Source organism: Macrobrachium rosenbergii, chromosome 6 (assembly GCF_040412425.1).
Source record: "Macrobrachium rosenbergii isolate ZJJX-2024 chromosome 6, ASM4041242v1, whole genome shotgun sequence".
Classification (NCBI taxonomy): domain Eukaryota; kingdom Metazoa; phylum Arthropoda; class Malacostraca; order Decapoda; family Palaemonidae; genus Macrobrachium; species Macrobrachium rosenbergii.
In genome coordinates, this window is record NC_089746.1 from 4,285,303 (window position 1) to 4,299,494 (window position 14,192).

Consider the following 14,192-nt stretch of genomic DNA (forward strand, 5'->3'; position numbering starts at 1 on the left):
TCTACCCTCCTCCTGCAAAGCCTATAATCAGTTATTTAAAGGCTTTATTTTCAGTGCGCCATTGCGTGTCGTCGTGTAAGCACCACAGAAAAACAAATGAGGTGCGATGAAGGACCCAGTTCATGACTGGCAGTCGCGTTTAAACAGATAGTCCTTCTACTGGCCTCCTGCTCCCTGCAAAGTAGCGCGCGCCAGCTCTCTAGTATAATATAAAACCACAACATTAATGCGAGGATGCAGAGTTCAAGTTCTATTGTCAGAAACTTTTGCGAACGTGAAACACTGAATTTTCAAATACAACGAAGTTCTATCAAGACAAAATCTGAAGCTTCATCATTTAATTTCCTTGCCTGATAAAAGCAAAATGCATATACCGTTAACTTCTTTAAAGATGGACAAATTATTAGAAGCAAATAAAGAAATATGTGATTACCTACAGCAAACAGTCAAACAATAAGATTAAAGAAATGAAAAGTGTAATAAAAAAATGCCATAAAAGATTAGATGAGACAAACAGCAAAACGGAAATGCGAAAACTTATTTGTGTTATTTGCTATGTAATGCATGAATGATTAACTTATCTAATGAATAACTGAGATCTTTGTCCAGTTTTGAAGTTATTTAAATTTTTCACTTATTGAAAGATACTATCATTACTATTATAACTGTTATTATTATGGGATTTATATTGATATAATTCACATATTTTGGTTTTCTGTAAAAGAAAAATATTGTGCCGGCTTTGTATGTCCATCAGCCCTTTATTCTGTCTGCACTTTTTTCTGTCCACACTTTCTGTCCGTACCCTCAGATCTTAAAAACTACCGAGGCTAGAGGGCTGCAAATTGCTATGTTGATCATCCACCCTCCAATCATCAAACATCCCAAATTGCAGCCTTCTAGCCTCTGTAGATTTTATTCTTTTTTTAAGGTTAAAGTTGGCCATTATCGTGTGTCTGGCAATACTATATGAGGCCACCACTGGCAGTAGTTAAAGTTTCATGGGCCGCGGCTCATACAGCATTATACCTAGACCACCGAAAGATAGATCTATTTTCGGTGGCCTTGATTGCATGATGTGCAGAAAACTCGATTGCACTGTAGCAACTTCGGCGCATTTTTTACGTTTACTTTTCCTTCCAATACTCTGATATTGAGTGGCTTCGACATTGATTTCTATGTGATAAATCTTCTTCGGTAGTGAATTCTCATGATAGGGGCGAAATTCAAATATTACCTTCAACAATACAATATTCCATACCAGATTTTTATAATATTTTTTTTTTGCCCTTTGCTCAATAAAAACCGCCTGGTTTGACAATTTGTTTATATTTAATGGAAAAATAAATAAAATACCGTACTATGTTCCAGATTTTCTCGAATATGTACTGGCTTGCTTCAGCTCTGTTGTAAAAAAATCTGTTTGGTTTATTCACTGACATATCCAGTGAACGTTTTAACTGGGTCACCGGAAAAGGCAACTGTCCTTTTCTGACTGCTCGTGAGTAATCACGTATCCGAGAGGTCTCTCGTAAAAAGAAATTAGAAAGAACCCCAAACAGGCTGAAGTACCATTTTTTTTTTTTTTTTGTGAGGGGTAGTTTTATTTCATGACCATTATATTTCGCAGTGCTTAGGTATGTAAATAATTATACTCGACAACTAAGGAAGGATGTTAACTATACTGATAATTTTGATTCTGTAAGTTTTGTGGAACGGTTTCTAATCGATTCTCTGAGACAATTATGCTGAAAAGTCCAGGTGTCTTGCCTTGAGGACTTGTTATCTGTATTCTGATTTCTAACTGAGTAGTTTGTTGTTTTTCTCCCGTATCATTGTTTTACATAAAGGAGGTTATATTGTACAATGCACTGAAGATTCGACTGACCTTGAGACTTGAAATTTCCTGACCTATTTAAAATTTGTCTTTTGGTAATTAGTTAATTAGTGGCTTTATTTAAAAATTTATCTGGGCTACGTTATTTGGTATATATACGTTATTTTGGAAGTTTGTAGATGTTACATGCAAAAATATCTTATTTTCAAACGTACAATTATGATTTGCTTGATGGTTATACCAGGTATGTTTTTCATAAATTTCTGTAAACATTTTTGATGTAAAGAATGCTAAATTCCTGAGTGGAAGGCAAAAGATCCGGCACAAATGCACGCATATTGGAATGGGTGATAGAGGCTACCTCATGGGCTAATTAATCGTAAATCGAAATAGTAATGAGATACTGAAAAGACGTGCATGTTCTAGGACTCAGGCAGCTGGGTGTCTAGTGCCCAGAACAGCCAAACATTTACCTGTTCTACGCCACCAGAAACTTTGTTGCAATAACTTCATCGGCTAGAACTGGTTCTTCAGTGATTGTCTTATTTCTCGAAAGCCAAAGATGCCATTTTCTTTCCTTGGTGTTGAGAGAAGAATTGCATGCCTTATGTTAGCATCACAGATGGAGCTTGTCGAACGAGTTAGCTATGATTCTAACAGGAAATGCTGATTTGTTATAACTTTATAGTCCGAATAATAAAGTATGACTATAATAATTTCACTTTCGAGAAATTATGAGTAAGCATAATACCATTTCATGACAAACATATAGTTAACAAATATTCTTTCTAACGACAATGTGTCTGGCAGCTGATGAAATCAGAATTCCTTTACAGATGCAGTTATGAAGCAGTGCCTAGTTTCTGTGTTCTCACAATCTCAATGTAATCTTTGGAATTAGTTTTCTCATTTTCTTTCTTACATTTTCACCTTCGTGAGTACTTTTTCCCTGATCTGCTTGTTTCTTTTCTGCATCTATTGCTCTTTTATATTGATTGCCAGAGTTTAAAATCGATGCTGTATTTATATATATATATATATATATATATATATATATATATATATATATATATATATATATAGTATATATACATATATATATATATATATATATATATATATATATATATATATATATACTGTACATATATATATAATATATATATATATATATATATATATATATATATATATATATATATATATATATATATATATTATATATATATCTATATTAAACAAATCATTTATAACTAACTAACTATATATATATATATATATATATATATATATATATATATATATATATATATATATATATATGTATGTATGTATGTATGTAAGTATAATTTCTTACAAGTATAGATATAGAGAGCTATACATTAGTGACCACTCCTGACCAGCGAGAGGTTCGACTTATTACCACGTGTCCAAAACGTCTTTGGACCCGTTTCCTTAAAAACCCATTGTGCTACCGTGGATTTAAGCAATAAATTAAGTACCTGCTAAGAACAGGACGTAAAGGCTAATGTAAATGAACTTGTAAGACAGTAGGTGGTTCCTAACCTATTTTAAGGAACGGACTCCTTGGTGAAAGCGGTGGACTCTTCGCCTAAAAAAATTATATATATTCTCATAAACAAAATATTTACATACAATGAACATATTTTATTTTATTGAATATCGAATGATTCATACGCAAAGTATTCAACATTCCTTTAGAAGTCATCGTGTTTCTCGTTCCTTTTCATGCAAAAAATAATGGCTACCCCATGAATCAATGAAATGCACCTAACCGGTAAACTAAAGGAAATGAAAACACAACTATGCCCAAATTTCATTAAACGTCAAGGTTGTTGTTGCTTGTCTTACATAAGAAGATGAAATTGTGGAGTCGTCTTTGACAAAGCAACTCGCTGGAGTCAACATATACCCAGATTCTCCATGACTCTTGAATTGAATTCATTCCGTGTCATTCCAGCTTTTAGGTCTCCAAAGATAAGTAACATTTTAAAGAGTTCTGTAGTGCACCCAGACGTGAGAAAATTTCTTCTTTCAAAGAAACTAACAGAGATTTGTCACTCGGTTTCATCTTGCGAGAGTACTTCCAGAATTAAGAAGTTGGCAGTTTCCTCTTCCAAGGTGGCAGCTTTTGCTAGAGAAGCTTTGAATCTTTTAGCAGCGTCCATAATGGTAAATGAGGGCCTTTCATTGAAGGATTACCTCATTTTCCGCCAAGTAGGATCTGCAAAACTGATATGAATAAAGGACATTAAACTTAAATTCTATATTTTTAATCAAAAATTTTGAGTAACCTTCAAGGTCCCCCTGAAGCCCATACATGGATCTCAGGTTGAGAACCCTGGTCCAAGGTATAACTTGAAAGGTTCTCGCATAAATTTAATGTTAAAACTTCAAGGAAATTCCCGACGCGGAAATTATTGTGTTAAAAGGTCGGCCGTCTAAGATCAATCTACAGCCACTCGGAAGGGAAACGGAATCTGATATGATATATATATATATATATATATATATATATATATATATATATATATATATATATATATATATATATATATATATATATGCATATATATATATATATATACTATATATATATATACATATACTGTGTGTGTGTATACGTATATATATTAGTATACATGTGAGTGTGTGTGTTGGAACACATATAATTTGAGAATCTGGTTTCAACAGGGCTTCTTAAGTTTCTTAGAGAACACTAGATCATTTGTATGTGATAATTCGCCAGTAGTCGGAGGTTTATTTGGCATTTTCCATAACTCTTTTATGCGAATGTTGAAAAATGGAATGAGCGCTGTTCTCCTTTTTTGTGTATTGATTCATGGGAAATATTTTTTCTACCTTTAACAATTTTTGGGATTGCAAATTTTGCACCCATTACGTGTTTCCAATATTTTCCCATTTCTCCGACTTATGTTTCCACGTAGCTTTTTGTTTTTTTACTTTTGCTTGTAAGTTATTGATATGTAAAATGAAAAAAATTTGATATCGTGTTCTTGACGAACGATTGTTCACTGTCAAAAGTTTACTGCCGTGCTTGAGGATTACCTCCTTACATTAATGAACATTATCGCTAACTTGAGGTAATTAACGATGTAATACCGAGCAATATTCAACATAAAATATAATTACACTAGAAATACCGAAAGATCTTTTTATTAAGAATTTTTTCTTTAAGATGAAGTGTCTGGACGCTCTCTGTTAATCTACCTGATCAAGCCTAGAACAATCTTGGTGTTATTCATAAAACTTAGTAACGTAAATATTTTAACATATCTTATAAAATTTAAAAGTTCATAAGCTTTATGGGTTACTCTTATTAAAACCTTCAACATTCTGAGTGTTCCATAATCCATCAAATTAACCCTCTACGCTAATATCAATATAATATCATAGTATTTGAAGAGCGTGGTGACCTTACAACTGAACTGAAGTGAGATAATTTTGGATACATGATCTATCGTTTTTTATTAAACGAAAAGGATTAATCGAATTCTATTAAGATAACTAGTTTTATGAGGACTTCCTCTGATAGAAGAGTGAAATTCCTAGTAAGAATGAATAGATTCCACGTGAGTACGAAGAAGCTGCTCAGATAAGAACATGAAGTCCTTGAATAGCGAAGAGTTGGCAAAAAGCAGGCATAGTCAGACCTAAAAAGTATATTTTGAAATTACAAAATATGCTTAAAATATTAATAAAAAAAATGAGAGGTTAGCTACTAAACAGATTGCAAAATCACTAAGGGTAATTTGTAATGAGGGGGCGAACATAAGCCATGTTTCATTTGCCCCGTCAGAAGTACAGCTTACATCCAATGTTAGCATCACAAAGAATTAAAATAGAATAAGAACAAGCTTCTCGAGTGTGATGAATGACCGTACCAGAGGTTTCTGAGATATCAGTACCAATGACGGAAGCCCTCCAAAAGTTTCTGAGAGAGGGAGACGTAAGATGACAGGCGATCACCAATTAGTCCTGCCTTATAGAATCTATAATAACGATCAGAGAGGTACCCATGTGTTTCTAAATGCTTTATAAGGAAAGCATTAATCAATCTCCAATAATCTGTCCATAAGAGCAATGGATGACAGTTAGATTAAGGTTATATATGAACACTTTAGAATGAGGAAAACATGGCAAGCTCATTTCAAAAAATCTTTAGAAACCAAAGATAGTTGCTCTTAGAGATTTAGGGCTCCATGAACTTTACTGCGACTATGAATTTACCGTTAAGGGCAGGCACAGAACTGGCAAAAGGCTGAGTAACTGGACCAGCTAATGGAATCATCTATATACGAGTTAAAGGAAAGCGAGAAAAAAAAGTTGACTTCTTACATATACATTCATAGTAACATTAGGGACAGCCATAATTTGTAGAAATTTTTAAGATGGTTTTATTCAAAAAAGCGAATTGTCAGAAGGCGAGGAATTTAGTCTACGACATCTCCCCATTACATGTAAGGCCCAATCCAAATGATGTCTTGCTGTGCGATGTTTCTGTGCAGCTTTGAAGAAAGTGAATGTCAGACCAGAACAGGACTCCAAGAAGGGTTGTTGCACCCTCTCTGTACACTGAATTGTTAGGCAGTAATTTTTGCCATACCAAGGCAAGATTTATGGAGAGTTTCTTTTCTTTAATAGAAAATGGATATTTGATTTCCACTGTCTTCCGAACTAAGACTTCAGTGATTATGGTTAGGGGCTTAAGGGCCCAGAAAAAAGGTATTGATATCCCCAAGAAAATATAAAAATAACATATGCAAACCACTGCAATATCGAGGTTATGAATTGCCTGTCTTCCGGTAACAGGGTAGAAGATGTGCCAAGGTAAAACTGAAGAAATGATACAGAGCAGAAGCAGTTTTCAGGAATAAAAATAAAGAATAAGGTAAGAATATTTCCAGACTGGTCATAGCAATCAGAATCTTGTGTAGCGTTTGACGGTTATTTTCCAGTTTCTACATAATATGCATTTTAAAAATTTAGAGCTTCTTAAGCAGAATAAGTCATGGAAGAATTCAGTTGTCCTGTGTGGTGCATATTAAAATCCTTTACACAAAGGATCTATTTGTGTATACATAGTCATATCAGGACGTCAGATATTTAGAAAGGAGGTATAGTTATACAAGCAGGAAACACAGAAGACGGTACTATACTAAGCAGCTTGACTCCAAGCTGCTTAGTATAGATAAAATTTTATATAAATGACTACCAACATTTTGGACTAGGGCACGTTACAGTGAAGAAGAAGGACAGAAAATAGTAGATAGGCAAATTTCAAATCATATGTCAAGAAACTAGGAGATTCAAGGTTCATAAACAGGAATGTTTATATTCACATATGTGCGCAACCCGCCTGTGAATCCTAAACATGCCATGGCACTGCAGTGAGAGACAAAGAAAGAATAGTTGAAGCATCACTAGAGAAAAGAACAAGTGTTATTCAAATGCACACAAGCTGCATGGCCTCTCATAGTTGAAGTCAATCTTGCTGGCTGACGTGTCCACCCTTACTTCGGCAGAGATTAGCAACCCAGTCGGTTCTGTACAGTTCACTGTATGTCTTAATTGTATGATATAAATCAATGACATTTACATTTAAAAAGGAAAAAGAGGAGCAAATTTCCCCCCCCCCAACCAGGAGAGAAAAATAAGTGTACAAATTCGAGGGTAGCAGAAATAGGAAAGGTGATGAGGCAGTGGTCAAGAAATTTGTGAAGGTCCAAGAATTATGTGCTCCGAAATTTGTGGGAATGAAGATCCATCGACCAGGCACAGGTCACACACTAAAGCATTCCAGACACTCCTTAGATATCCACCGGTAACCCTTCCATGGGTAGCCGAGGCAGCCATGATATTAATACTTTTTCCTATTAAATTTCGAATACTTTAAATGTTTTCATTTAATCTATCTCAGAAACGTTGGAGAATGCTGAGCACGATCGTGTCAATGTTTTACAACTTACGGAAATTTTGCGTTTACTCAGTTAATAATTCTTTTTAACTGGATGCTCTCCGTTAACCTCGAAACTTCAAGTTAAAATTTTTAGCATACGCTGTGAATCATTTCTAGATTTCTAATTATAATCTGGACCAGCCACTGTCACCCCAAAGAGATTCAAATTTGGAATTTCAATAGCAATCACCATTAATCAGTTTCAAATGAACCTGAGCATGCTTTGAGGATTCATAATTAACCCTTTCCAATTAAGCTGCAACATTCAGTATCCATAGGTAACTCTTCTAATTTATTTGAAGCATTTCTAAGTATTGGAGTGCAACATTCTTGGATTTGAATATTCATACACAACACATTTAGATTCAGTCGGAACACTGAGAACAATACCTTGTTAAGAGACCTTTCAAAATATTCAGTCTCAGCATTTCTGACAGAAATGAACGTTCTATTTATTCACCATTCATTCATCAGGGTTTTTCTTTATACATTTCTGGTACTGGAAATTACCATATTTGCTATTTGCAGGCTCTTCTTAGCAATTTATTCCATTTAAGCTGAATCCAAAAATAATGCAAAAATATGACTTTTGAATCATTCATGTCATGTGATCTTTTTATCTCTTTTTTTTTTGTTTTTACTTTAAGATTTAAAGAAGAAAACAGCCATTGTGAGTCCTGAGATTATGTTGCTATATTTGAAAACATTACTCTTACAAATAGGTTATCTAACTGCTATACATTTAAAATGATTTCTGGTGAACTGTATTATTTCACAAGCTTAAAATTTGGTTTCTTCAAGGAATGTATTAAAAAAAGTATAAACATTTCTATACGTTAGTTCCACTCTTTATGAACTAATGCAAAATGTGTACAAGCAATGGTGCACTGTTAGATTTTCGTATATTTCAATGAACTCTGATATCAACAGTCATTTAATTGCTAGCTAATTCACAGTTAGTTTAGATAATTTTTTCTTTCTATAAGACTTGTGCATTATAATGGGAGGCATACTATGTTAGATATTTCTCTGGCAGTAGGTGATTTTAATTACTTATTTCCTTGATTTCACCAGATATTCGTAACATTTAAGGTATTTCTTAGATGCTCTGCATTGCACATGGGATAACCCTTGCACCAGCTGAAGTGCAATATGCAAAGAATATCTAACTCATGTTTCAAGTGACTGCTTATTGTTTCAATTTTCGAGTTTATCAAAGAATTCAATCTATTTCTGGGGTGACGGGATTACCTGTTCAAAAGGATTTATTGTAATAGGATGTCTTGATTTGTGTGTATACTAGAAGCCACAGATGTAATCAGACGAGAGAGAGAGAGAGAGAGAGAGAGAGAGAGAGAGAGAGAGGGGGTGTTTCAGTATTTCAATTGGGAAGTATGTTAAAGAAAAAATGTATTGTTTTCTCCCTCTGAAACTGAAAGCAATCAAGAGATAAGAGAAATTTGGGACACCTTTTCGCTGCCCGTACGATTCCGTGTCACTACCGGAATACGTGGGACAGTAATCTCGTTCTGCTAATCTCGAACATATTAACAACTCATCGGTATCTGTTAATATGAGCGTGTTCATAACCTCTCTCAACCGCCATCACTTTTCGTATTTCGTTCATTTCCATCGCTACGACCCTATAACGCCTCTCTCTCTCTCTCCCATAGTTAATTTATTATCTTCAATACGATAAATTATAGTTTTCATTGCGGCTGACTTTTGCTTCACCTTTATGCATTCGCCCCATTCGCACTACATGTCCGTGACATTCGGCCCCAATGTTTAGAATTTCTGACTTTTGAATGGCTTTTGAGCTGTTTAGTCTTCTTATTTCTCTAGGTCACATTGTATTTTTCTGAATTAAAACTCCAGTTATAATTTTAATTTGGTCAGTACTTCAGTTTAGTGGCAATTGAGTTGAGAATGTGAATGTTTAACTTAGAGGGCCTGCTAATGAACCTTCTTCACTTCTGGTTCCTTTTTAAAATGTTTCGCTCATATGGTCAAGACTTCCTGATCTGTAATTTTTCCAACAATACACTTACCATTCAACGAAACGGCTATTACACTTTATTTACCAATCTTAGTTTTTCAAAATCCTTACTTTTTTGACGCTCTTTCGCTCCTGAACCTTAGTTGAACCATAACAAATACGTCTTTCTGGGTAATGTTAAGGCAGTGTGAAGACATTTACTTGGACTCCTTAGCAAGTATTATGTCAAACGCTCCTGAAGAATGCTTCACTGGCTGCATAACTCTGCCTCTTGCATCTGTGTGTGTGTGTGTGTGTGTGTGTGTGTTTGTGAGTGTTTGTCTGCCTGTCTCTGAAAAGCAGATATATTTTTAAACAAACAAGAAACAGCAGTGTATGTCCTTATTTCTTTTTGTGTACATCGGGACCACGACGTAGTAACGAAACAAAAATTAATTTTGTGTGCGTAAATGATTCAGTCAAATGGAGAATGTGGAAGGGTACCAAGAAAAACTTCACCAGTGTTGGTCGCGTTTTTCATCGTAATCTTATCTTAATTTGAATACATTGCCGAAACAAGAAAAATATAAGTGGTATGAGGCTGCTTGGTAGGTTTGGCCACAAGAACTTCATCATGAGAGGCTGCGCAAAAGAGACGGTGGCATCCTTCTTTCATTCGATGATAATGTAGTCATGCCAGTCATTACCTATTACAGCTTCTTTCATCTCTACCAGCAGATAACAAACATATATTTTTTAGGTTATTTCAGTTTGATTACCTTACTAGCTTTTCTTAAACTGATGATGGATATTTTCTACAGTGCGGAAGAGTGGAGAAAATGGTTATATCTATTACTAATATTACAGATCGAATTAAAAAGAAGCTGTTTGGACACTAATAAACCTGAAAAGACCAGGTAATTACTTTGTGCGAGAGGAAGTTGATATGACCGTCACCGTTTCACTTTAAGCAGCCAAAAAAACACAAATAACTGACGTGTTACTAGATTGAGTGCTTTTCTTAAAATGGTCATATCCAAGCAAGAGGAGTTATGAAACAACTGCAAAACTCATTTTTTTATGCAATTACCTCTTCACTTCGGCTTTTATAAGGACCCCGTCTCCCCGCCAACAAAAAACCTAGAAACAGTCATTCATCTTGTGTTTTATTTTACGAGGTGTAACTGAAGCCTTTTTTTTTTTTTTTTTTTTTACCTCCAAAAGCTTTCCGATCAAGAGCAATTCAAAGAGTTCCATCAGCAGGGCCAAGCTGAAGTTGTGCTGACATCTCGAAGACTTCCAAGCCAAGAATCAAACATGCGCCAGACAGACACCAACCAGTTGAACACCTGCACAAGTAGCGAAGATTCCGTATTGCTCAAGTACGGGAACAAATGAGGAAACAATACTGAAACAGAACATCGCGTGATATCAATTTTAAAGAGGGCAGTATACGAAGTAAGTATGGACTCGATCAAAAATCTGCCAATGGACACTTTCAAGCCTTTTCAATTGGGTTATGGGTCTACACGCATTCTGATATATCAACAGGGTATCTCAGGGTCGGCCCTCCATTCGATAAATCAAGATTCTTATGATTTTTTTTCCTTTCTGAATTTTACACCAACCTCTCGTGCGGTCTCATTTCAGAACTGAATCATTTGTCAGTTCTGAAGTCTAACTTGTTCCTGGTCATTTTTTTTTTCTGACCTCTTTGTCCACAAAGGGCTTTGTATAGTATTTTGTCCCTCTTCTCGAACCTTTCCCTATTATGGAACTTCTCATTCTCTTCCATTACTAAAATTCAAATTGCTTGGGCTGGGAAAATGCAGCTAGAATTTTCAGATACCTTCTGCGGCTCAGAGCAGTCGGAAATCAGATTGTATTAATTCAAACAGATGCTGGTTTATCTGTTTATGTATAACCTCCTATCCTTTAGATTTTATTCTGTAGAAGCTTTCTTTGCTGGTTAATGGCAGCTTGAGGTTGTTCCATAATAATAATAATGATGATAATTAGCATACAGTGGGATAAATTATCGAACGCGCTCTTTGTTCCTAAGCATAATGGATGCAAAGTTTACAGCTCCATTCTGGTAAGGGGTCGTTTTCAATGAAATGAAAGGTAATTCGGCATTATGCTCCATTCCTGTTTTTTTTTTTTAACTTCATATAAACTGATAAGAAATGGGTTTAAAGAAACATCAAGTAAAACCATTATGGCGATGTTGGGTGAACACGTTTCTTTACATTATTTCATTCGGTCGTGAATATTTCTCAATTACGATTACTAGTTTGTTATCACAAAAGCTTAACAAAAGCAATTAATTTTTTTTATTTGAACATATTGCAATAATTTTCCAGTATACCCTGACATCTTGCTTTGGACCATGCAGAGTACTGCCTACTCCTTTTAATGGAATATTTTAAAGTCTCTCTCTCTCTCTCTCTCTCTCTCTCTCTCTCTCTCTCTCTCTCTCTCTCTCTCTCTCTCTCCTACTATCATGATCAAGTGGGCTTTGTCCAATTTGTCCCACTTCCCAGGATCAAGTATACATATATATATATATATATATATATATATATATATATATATACATATATATATACATATATATATACATATATATATACATATATATATATATATATATATATATATATATATATATATATATATATATATATATATATATATATATATATATACATATATATATATACATATATATATACATATATATATACATATATATATATATATATATATATATATATATATATATATATATACATATATATATATATATATATATATATATATATATATATATATATATATATAAAATATATATATATATATATATATAATATATAATTAAAACTCATACAAAAGACAAAATGGAAATATAAAAATATAAACAAATTAAAACTGTACAAACAGACATAGACTGAACATAATTATAATTGTCTGTTCTCTTTGTATTTAATAGTAAAATTTTCTTTTCGTTTTTTATTTATTTTCTGTATCATGATTTTTTAAAAGTTTTTAAATATATATATATATATATATATATATATATATATATATATATATATATATATATATATACTATATGTATATATATATATATATATATATATATATATATATATATGTCTGTGTTTGTGTGTATATAGACCTTTTCCCTTGCCTGTAAACTACTTATAGTTAACAGTGACCGAGTGGACTCATTCATTATCTGGAAAATCGTTTCATTTATTCATCTGTTGTGATAATGATAAGCTGTTTGTAATCATAGGTTGTGCATGGCAATAAAATGCAGTAATTTAGTGCTGTCATAGAGAAAGCTTTTGATATAACATTATATCAGTTCTGCTACCTTACAAAAGTCCTCCAGCACTATAAGTCATCTTGGGAATGACAGCATATTTTGAATATCATAACACAACCTTTTCATTGGGCACTTTGGCAAAAAGCACCTATAAATGGTTTGAAACGAATCACTGAATGACTCGGAACTGAATTCGAATCTGATTATCACTGGAATATTTCTAGATTGTCTCACCGGATTCATCCTTGCATTACACGAGGGATCTATGAAAATAAATAAAGCTAAAAGGAAAATGCCTGAACTTAGTATTCCTTTGCGATAAGTTTCTCATTTTCGCATCGAAGCTTCGCGACAAGGATTGCTGTAGGCTATTCATATCAAAACTCGTGGAATTTTGTAAAAACTGTAGTTATGTGAAATAAGATAATATACACATAACGGATTATTCCATTTTTCTAATTAAAGATTATATACTCATTTCCTCAACGTTAGTTTCTCATATACGCGTTAGTTTTTACTGATCGCTCATGACAGAATATGGCGTCGGCGCGACTGTCAATCAGTTCCTCCCGCAATTTGATCTCCGATTACGCGAGTGAGCTTCTTTTAAAGTCAGTCGAGACAGCTGCCCATTAATTTTTGAAGGGACTGCAGGCTAGTTTTAAAATGAGCATTTTAGGTTAGAAAAGTAACGATCCTGGGGCCATGTTGCTAAAAGTCCTTTCCTGAGGAACTAGCTATCTTAAGCCTACTGTATTGCTTTATGAACCGTATTTCAGTTCCTCTGAGCTCTGTAGTTTGATGCTTACTCTGCTTAATTTTCTCTCGTTTTGTCAGAAATGAGATATTTATGTAACTATCCCATTTAAAAATCTATTTAGGTTTTATCTCCGTGTTCAAATAAATGTGCTCACACAGTCTATTTCAACATTAGTAGTACAGTAGTTTACTTAAAGATAAGGCCCCTTATTTCTGGCTTCATGTATTCTCAAATTATGAAAAGACAAGAATATTTGTTTAGTACTGATGAGAAGTTGTTTGC